Below are 9930 nucleotides of genomic sequence, written 5' to 3'. Positions count from 1 at the left end.
AGGTGAATGACTTCTTAGATCACTTCCCTCCCTTAGAGTCTATGATTCTCTGGTTTAGTCACAAAATAAATGTGACTTTTAAGAATATGTATATATATATATATAGATATATATATATATGTATGTATGTATATACACACATATGTATATATACACACGTACATACATACATATGCATATACACACATATGCATACATATATGCCTATATATCCATATATACGTGCATATATACATGTGTGTGCGTGCATGCGTGTGTGTGCGTGTGTGTGTGTATGTATATGTATATATACATATATAGTTTTTCCCATGTATTCAACTTGGGTCACCTATGCTATTCTCTTCTCTATTCTTGGCTTCTGTTTTCCATTTTCTTCTCCATCTTCTCCCTCTTTTATCATCTACCCCATACATCTGCTACCACCCCATAATCTCTTCCCCTCCATGTCCCATTCTGTCCTTTTAAAGCAACAACACCAAAAAATTATATTCTTCATTTAACAAAAATGCCTAAATAATCAGATTCCTTGATTCAGGTCTGGTTAAAAAAGTTACAGGAAGAACTTGAAGAAATTTACCGTAATCTTGATTCAGTGACTTCTACTATAAAATTATATTTTTTATATTCCTTGTTTTTCTCTTTTTGGTTTTGAGAAGTCAGATTGATTAGTGACAAGGAGACTAGAGGGAGAAAGAAAATGTATGCATCACAAATTACCATCTTCCAACAAAAGAAAGTTTTCACATAGTATAATAAAAGCCTGTGCTGTAGGGCTATAAAGGATGAAAGTAGCCATTGATCTTCTTCGTGTTCTTTCAGAATATTAGCAGTGGTCTGTACTGGAGGCAAGGAACTTTCCCAAAGTGAGTTAGAACTTAAGATTCCCAGGAACCATCTGCTCTGGTTGAGTGTCTCAGGGAAAAATCCACCATAAAAAGTTCACATTTTAGATCACTCAAAAGCTAGCTTGCTAGGTTCCTAACAAATAGTTCTCATGGGTAGGCCAATGATACGGGTCCCACTGCAGGAGGTAGCAAGACAGCTCAACAGATATTTGCTGACTATGTGGTAGCAGACATACTTCTGACATTGCCATGAGCCATTAACAGAATCATTTGTAGTGCTTTAAGTGGGCCCAGATGTCATCTCATTTCTTTTTGTTATGACCTGACATCATTCCACTCATTTCTTTGGGAGATTGGCCTATAGCTATGTATAACCCTACTTTCGTCCATTGGAAGTGCTGCACCAAATTAATTTCCTTTTTTTCTTACCTCTCTTGAGGCTTGCTCACTATTAAAACTGTTAGAACCTGGGCTGTGGGTAACAATAAAGCCTTTCGGATAAAATCAGGAAAACCAGAAAAGACTGAGAGCAAAGGACAAGGAGGTCATGATAGAAATGGGTCATGGTCAAGTTGGAGCTTGGGGTTTGAAACCAGATAAGCAATGCTGACTTGGCAGTGAAACACAGGTCTTGGAATAACAAAGAGTATCAAAACCAAGAAGGCAGTCAGGAACTCAACTTCTCTCATGGATCTGTGATCTTACTTGTTTTTATGCCCATTCTGTGCCATGGATCTCTTGTTTATGTACTCCCATGTGTTTCTCACAGTCAGATTATCTAAAGGGCTATGGAAGCTTTTCCCACTTTTTCTTGTCATAATGAAGCGATCAGTGTAACACACAGGCTGTCAACCTATCGTCCCTCACCCCTATCATGTGACTAACCCATCTTTTTCTCCCTGTCATGAGCTAAGGATATGTGAAAATGAAGAGCAAGACAGAAGAGGAAACTGGGAATGAAGGGAAAAGAAGCTAGCCCTGCCTTAAAATTAGAGGAGAAAGACCCAAAGGACTATCATTATTTTTAAAAACATAATCTCTTGTTGCCAGTAACAGTTTCTTAAACATACCCCTTTGTCTTCTATTTAGCCTTCTGTAATAGTGTGCCTTTAGCCAAATCTTACTATAAAGTGCTTTTATAATCGGTCTGTTAATTATTGTTAATGGACATGTCTCCTTCTTGATCATACCTTAAATCCAACCCGACGTAGGAATACAAGATTGATCTGGCCTCCTCTGTATGGACCTCAAAGGAAAGAAAAACCAGAAGTGTTTGAAGATATTTTATAGACTCTCCAAAACATTGGCAATATTATTTACTGTTCACATTCATATTTCAGGGATGTAAAATAAGTCATTTGGCTTTTGAAAAATGTTTTACAGTAAATTTAATATTTGCAAGAATACCAGAAACTGAAAAACTCCTTGACATGGCAGACAATTTGCAAAAAAATGATTCTGCAAAATGATACATTGCTTCAATTTGGGCTTCCTGGCACCACATGCATCATTGATAAAGGATAAAGAGGTGGAGATTTGGCAGGGAGGGTGGATGGATGGGCAGTTGATTTCATGTCATGAAGCAATTAGAGTTTAAAGCTGCACTAAGACTTTTTGGACACCTTGTTCCTATCTTTTTTTATGGTTCATGAATGGGCTTGTGATTTTCACTCAGTTGGAAACTCTCAAAGAAGGAACCCCCTCTACCAATTAGCTCTGTAGCTGATTTTCTAACGATAGGCTTAGAGAGTTGTCTGGGGCACCAAGTGATTTGCCCAGGCTCACACAGTTAATACGTGTCAGAGGTGGGCTGTGGACATGGGTCTTCTTCTTGACCCCAAGGCCAACTCTCTGTTTGTTACATCCATGCTGACACTTCCATGCATATGTATGTGCACATAAATATTATGATTGTCTACAAGGTAGTTTTACTACTGAGTTTACATACTGTAACTTTAATAAATTAAAAGGCTAAACTTTTAACAGAGGCTCTATGAGGGTACAGTGCAAAGACAATGGGACTGGGAATTAAGACATGGTTATCACCTGGAAATCATTTCACCTCCCTGGCACTCAGTTTCCTTCTTGGAAAGATAACAATAACAACAACGAAAGTAACCCACATTTAAAGAGCACCTTAAGATTTGCCAAGTGCTTTAAATATTATCTCTTTTGATTACATTTGGTAAAATTAGGCATTTGGAAAAGTTAAGTTAAGAAGCATTTATTAAGCACCTACTATGTGCTAGGCGTTGTGCTAAGGGCTGGTGACACAAAGAAAAGCAAAAATAAAACGAACACAAAAGTCCCCCACAGTCCGATGGGAGAAACAACATGAAAACAACTGAGTGATAGACATACAAGGTAAATACATGTCTGCGCATACGCATACACACACACACAGAGCCCTTCCTTAAAAGAGAAATAATCAAAGGATATGAGCATACAGTTTAAGGTTCTCAAAAGAATTGCAAAGTATTCACAATCAAATGAAAGAATGCTTCAAATCACTGATAATAAGAGATATGCAAATCAACGCAGCCCTGAGGTTTCACTTCACTTATTGAAAGTAGGCAAAAAATGAATGATTCACCCCCACCCATCCCAAATATCAATAGTTAATGTTGGAGGATTGTGGAATGATAGGCACATTAATACATTGTGAACTGTGAAATGGTACGACCATTCTTGAAAATAATTTGGAATTATGCAAATAAAGTAACTAAAATGTCAATATTCTCTGAATCAGAGACCATTATTGGCCTTATACTCCAAGAAAGACATTGATAAGAAGAAAGTCCCCTATATACACCAAAGTATTTATAGCAGCAGTTTTTATGATTGCAGAGAATCAGAAACAAAGGTAATTCTCATCAATTGAGAAATACCTAAACAAATTGTGGTACATGAATGTAATGGAATACTACTATGCTGTAAGAAATGATGTATGTGATAGATACAGAGAAGCATGGAAAGGTCCATATGAACCGATGTAGAGTGAGTAAGCAAAGCCAAGAAAACCACATACACAGTAACTCTGACAATGTAAATACAAAGAACAACCATACACCAAAAATTCAAAAGCAAATGTAACTAAATAATAAGATCAAGAAGGACTTGAATAAAGAGATACAAAAAGACACCTCCAACCTACCCGTTTTTAGAGGTGGGAGATCCATAGATGTTATACAATACATATATTTTCTTTTTTAGTGTCAGTTTTATTAAAAGATAATAAAATACAAATAGAATAATATTAACCAAATACTATTACTGTTAACTAATGGTTAGAAATTTTATCTTTATTCTTAGGCATGATGCTAAGGCAATTTGAATTCAAACATTCAATGTAGATGAAGAGGACAGAGATACCTAAAATTTGTATATATCTTTATAGTAAGATGTTTGTGATTATTGTCTAAGCATTAATTTCTATCCCTATGTACTTACAACCTCTTTTTTTTTTCCTTCTGCCTAATATTCCAGACAGGGTTTTAAAGTACTCAAATGGTTAGATAGTATGAATCAACGAAATACAAGCAAATATAAAAATGCACAGAGCAGTAATCACTAGAAAAGAGGTTGCCAATCTTAGGTATTTTTGCTCATGTACTCATGCATCATGAGATTGCTATGGAAAGTCAAGATAGAGAAGCTTACAATCATATTCCATAATTGGGTAATACAGCTACAAAAAGTCCTTACCAGTCATCTATAACTATTAAGTGAAGTGTTAAACAGTCTCAGGAATTTCTTTAAAGCTCTGAAAACTAAATGATGTGTAGTATGTTAAAGTAATCAAAATGATTGTTTTATTTTTAAAGACCGAGTCTTGTACACATTCCTGTGAATATAGATGCAATACAACATTTGTACTGTGACTGATTGCTGTATTTTGATGGCATTGAGTCTTATCTTTGATATAATGCATTTGCAAAGGGTTAATAACTTGGCAACACAAAGATATAGTTGAAGAATGCACATTTGCTGACTTTTTCCAATGTATTGATTGGTTGTGCTGATTTTTCTTTTCCTCTCTAAAAATACTTTTTCGCTATATGGAGTAGCTCTCTGGGAGGGGTTGGGAAGGGATGCTTAGAATAACTATGATGATGTAAGAAACAGAATACATCATTAAAAATTTATTTTCAAAAAAGGTATATACAAGATAAATTGAAGGTGTCTCAGAGGGAAGGCAGTAGCATTTAAGGGGATCATGAAAGGTTTACTGTGGAAGGTAGGATTTTATGTGGGCCTTGAAGGAAACTAGGGAAGGCAGGAAATGGAGATGAGAAGGGACTGAATTCAAGGCAGGGGGTGATGTACTGTGCAATTAAGCTTACTTAGGTTCAGATTTGCACCTGCAATAAGGCACACTCCCAATGGAATAATGCTTTTATTAAAAGACAGAGGTAATAATATATTGGATTTACAACAACAATTACTAACAATTTCTAATAAAACAACTAACAGCGAAAGAGACAAAGACACAGACAACATAATGCATCACCATTTTGGGGGAGCGTTCTTACACCTGAATTCTTCAAGCTGGGGAATCGCAGGGTACAGCTTATCAGGGTCCCGAGTGGGAGGGTCCCAGGCAGAGAGTCCTCTCCATGAGTGAGATTCCAACACGACTCATCCACGTGGAGACTTAAATAGGGCTTTGAACAAAGAAGGCTCACTGCTAACTGTCCCGGATATTTTCCGCCAGGGAGGTGAAGCCAACCTTTACCATGGGGTCTCCTGGGATGTTATTCTTAGGAGCTGGCTAGGCCCCCAGAATGGCAGTTTCTCCAAATGTTTAACCTCAAGAATGTTTTTTGTCCTTTGTTCAAGGCTTATCATGTCTCCAAGTAGAAGAGTCCGAAGGTTTATGCAGAGGATGTGCAGGGCCTGGAATGTAATATGGATATATATAAGATGTGGATACAATGATTTATCATTCATGCATGCGGTGCAAATGCACAACATGAGGAGATGGATTGTCTTATGCAAGGGATAATCCAGTGTCATTGGATCTCATGGAAAGGTAGGAAGGGCCCAGGGTATGAAGGGTTTTAAAAGTGAAACAGAGAATTTTACATTTGATCCTGGAGGTAATAGGGAGCCACTGGAGGTTTTTGAATAGGGGTGTGACATGGTTAGTTAGACCTTCACTTGAGAGAGATCATTTTGACTGCTGGATGGAGGATGGATTAAAATGGGAAGAGATGTGACCTAGAGAGACCAACCAGAAAGCTACTACAATAGTCCAAGAGTGAATTGACGAGGGTGATATTACAAAAAGTTGATCTCTGAGGTCTCTTCCAGGTCTAATTTTCTGAGGCTCTTAGAATTACTTAGGGCAGGAAACGATTAACTATATGGAATCACTGGCTAAGAAAGAGAAGTCGACAGAAGGTCAAAATGAAAATACAACCATACCAATCTCATATTGTAATGCAGCTTCTGAAAAATGTGCATTTCCTCTATTGGCCTTAATTATGTAATAAACAGAAGCCCCATCGGTAGTGGATGAGATTGCTAAGTAACCCACAGGGGAAATGAGAACAGAAATAAAAGATAGAGCAATTCAGGGTATGATTTATTCTCTGAATGAATACATCATTCCTAATGGCATGAAGCAAACCTCAGCATACATATTTGAGTAAATATGCTTTCCACTACAGCTGATGTTAGCTTCCCATTTCTTTATGAAGAAGCAGAGAAATTCAACTTTTGGGTGTTAATTAGGAAAGATATTTCGTGCGATATTATTAGTGTCAGCGAATAATGTAGTTTCTAGGTAATAAAAAATAGAAGGAAAGAGAAGTGAGATTTTGAAATAGTATATGTTTGGGTAGAGGTATCTCTGTCAACTGAGAAGTGTGACAAAAGAAGAAAAAGGTTACAATTATTTGCAACTCAGAAGACAGGAAGGAGTAGTAAGATGGGGATAGTAATCGAATGCTACTTGGGCAAAGAACTCTTAAAACACTCAGCAAACATTCTTTTAAAAATTGTTTAATCTAAATTCAGGATCATTAACAAAATAATCATTCAAATAAAAAACCAGAAAAGAAAGAAATCTTATATTGTAATGAGTGCAGACCTAGTCCTTGGGCATGCATAAAAGAGTGGTTCACACTTACCTTCTCTCATTCCCTCTTCTTCCATTTAGAGCATGTGCAGGTAATTCTCTTTTTCCTTTTGTCATCCTGCGGGGTGATGAAAAGTCGTGTTGCTGGATGCTAAATTGAACTAAACCCAACCTTCTCAGGTGGCTTTTGTCCTCCCTTAGTAAGACCCTTCTTCAGGACATGGCTTTGGGATGGGCCAGTCACTTCCTTGCTTAGCTGGGTTGACTCCTTGGAGGGCATAGCATCTTGCCGAATGGGTCAATCTACAGCAGGGCTGCGTCAAGCAGGTCTCTCAGCTGCTGCACAGGTAGGATCCTCACCAAACTCAGCTACTGCTGCTTCCAACTCTGATAGTCTCTGCTAATGACTCCACTAGCTGAAGGGCCCTGTGATGGCTTGTTCAATCTTTCGGAGCTCACAAAGTCATAACCTGGTCCATTCCATCCTTGGACTCTTGTTCACATAAAATCAGGGGAAAAAGGAAGCACAGAGACCTCATGTGTTCATAGCCAGTTGGGTGGGAAATAATAAAACCTACCTCCCTAGCACCTGGTGGTTCATGGCAATTCTCCTGATAGATTCAAAAGCTACCAGGGAAGAGTGTAAGAAATCATCTGCTTGAACTTCTTGTATATACACACAACTCTGACTCCTGAAGCCAATTAAAGGACTTCATTAGCATACAATTTGCCGAAAGGAAACATTCAGAGGATATCCACATATGCTTTGAAGTGGGGGGCATGGTTCCTCCATTATGCATACCCAGAAGGTAGCTCCCCAAGCTGCCATATGTTGAGTTGGAATCAGCCAGGTAGGGGATATTGTTCATGCTCTGAGGACTGGAGTCCTAACCCATTGCTATAGAAACTGTAAACTTTATTTACAGTAGGAGAAAATAAAAAAAACAGTATAACAGGGACATAGCCATTGGGAGCCTCATGCTCTGCCTTCTGCCAGCCCATGTGGAAAAGAGTGGGAAACCTGCTTCTACAAAGGCATCATGATGTGTAATGGAAGGTCTCTGATCCCTGATTCGATTGTGGGCCAGTAACCATATGAAGAATATACGAGCCTTTTACTGGCTGCAGAGCTGAAATGAGAATGTATTCAAGAGGCACCAGCTAGCCAAGGCATTTTCTTTTTCCATGCCTAGTTTCCTTCAGGTGAGGAGGCAAGGACTGCTAGAAGTTTGTGGTGTTGTGAGAAGGCTTGGGCTCTCCCTCATCTCAAGCCAACATGAAGTCACAAGTGCATGGCACTGCTATTTCAAAGAGAAGCAGCAAGCAGGAAGGGAAACGGCAACAGCAAGGGTTAGCTTGGCTGCCTATCTACTGGATGCTGCCATGTGACCCATGAGAACATACTTCTGTCTCCATTGTGTCTATTTCTCATTTTTAGGTGGAGTTTGAAGATAGCTATAATTATGTGACTTTGAAAGGCTTGAAGAACAAGTGTCAGAAGCCTGAGAACTGGAGTTCATGTGTGGGATTGGCCAAAGGTTGAGCATGAGCCAGGCAGCATCAGGGGCCACAAATACTGCCCAGCAGCAGTGGAGATGTGGACTTATCCATTGTATCCATTGGCCATTCTACGTTTGGAGCTGACTTTGAAGGGAAAATACTTTGGAGAAACTTTTAATTTGGTGTCCACTCTTCCCAGGGACTGGGGTGAACAATGGGAGAATGTGATTTCTCCCTAGAAATACTTTGTAACTTCTATTCTTGCTATATCCTCTCAGTAAATATCCTTTTGTAAAATCTAATTGATGTTAATTAGCCAGATTAACTAGGAATGCTCATCATTGGTGATTGATATTGGAGAGAACACATCAGACTAGGGGCTTGAGCCAACAGCATGAGAATGTCAGTCCAAATTCTCAAGGATACTCCAAAACTCAGAGTGAGAGAGAGGTAGCCTTAGTCAGGCACCCAACTCCTCAATGAGAATGGGAGTTTGTTTGAGTATCCTCAAAACTTATTAAGGCTTCCAAAGTATATTAACATTAACCAGAGACTACTTTAAAAAAAAAGCACCCTATTTGTTTCTATATCCCTTTTTGGATTCTTTTTCTCTCCGGACTTCTTCAGAATTTGTTGTGAATGTTTTTTATTATTAGTTGTATTCTGTGTGTATATGTTTCCTCTATTTCTTCTTCCTTTGCTTCTTAGACAAGGGTTACTAGTCTAATTTATCTGACCCTGACCTCATCAAATTCACAGTCTGAATTCATATTTCTTCTCTGATACACCACTGAGACCACAGACCTGTTGGAAGATTTTATTTTTGGAAGTTTGCTTTTATTTGCATTCACTTTGCTGGGTATCCAGAAAACCTAAGGACCATTATTAGCCTCACTTGATCCTACTAATTCAAATCCATGAAATTCAGGACATCATTGGTCTTTGATATTTATCTACACGTTTCCCTCTTGCCTCCTTTTTTCAGTACACATTGGAAAGAACCTGGGCCCAGGAATCAAGAGGTCTGGGCTCCATACTTAATGAGCCATGTGACCTTGGCTGAGGATTCCCCTCCCTCTGGGCCTCAGTTTCTCCATCTATTCAATGTAAGGGTTAGACCAGATGATTTACAGGCTCCTTTCCAAATCTAGCATTTACTAACTATGTAAAACATATTAGGGTCTATGCTAGACACTTTGGACATAAAAACAAAAGTGAAATCAATTGTGCTTTCAAAAAGTTTATATTCTTTTGAGGGAAACAAAATGTATAAATTTGTATATATATGTATACACATACATGCACGCACATATAGCTATATATATAATATGTAATTATATAGAAAATACTTAAAAGTAAATAAAAATAATTTTGTTTTTGCTTTGGGAGGCAATCTGGGTTAAGTGACTTGCCCAGGGTCACGCTGTCTGAGGCTGGATTTGAATGCAGGTTTTCCAGAGTCCAGGGCCGGTGGTCTAAAAGTAATTATTTGAAGGAAGACAC

This window comes from Trichosurus vulpecula, chromosome 9, assembly GCF_011100635.1.
Source record: "Trichosurus vulpecula isolate mTriVul1 chromosome 9, mTriVul1.pri, whole genome shotgun sequence".
Taxonomy (NCBI): Eukaryota; Metazoa; Chordata; class Mammalia; order Diprotodontia; family Phalangeridae; genus Trichosurus; species Trichosurus vulpecula.
The sequence above is the reverse complement of the archived record's forward strand: the minus strand, read 5'-3'. Positions refer to the sequence as shown.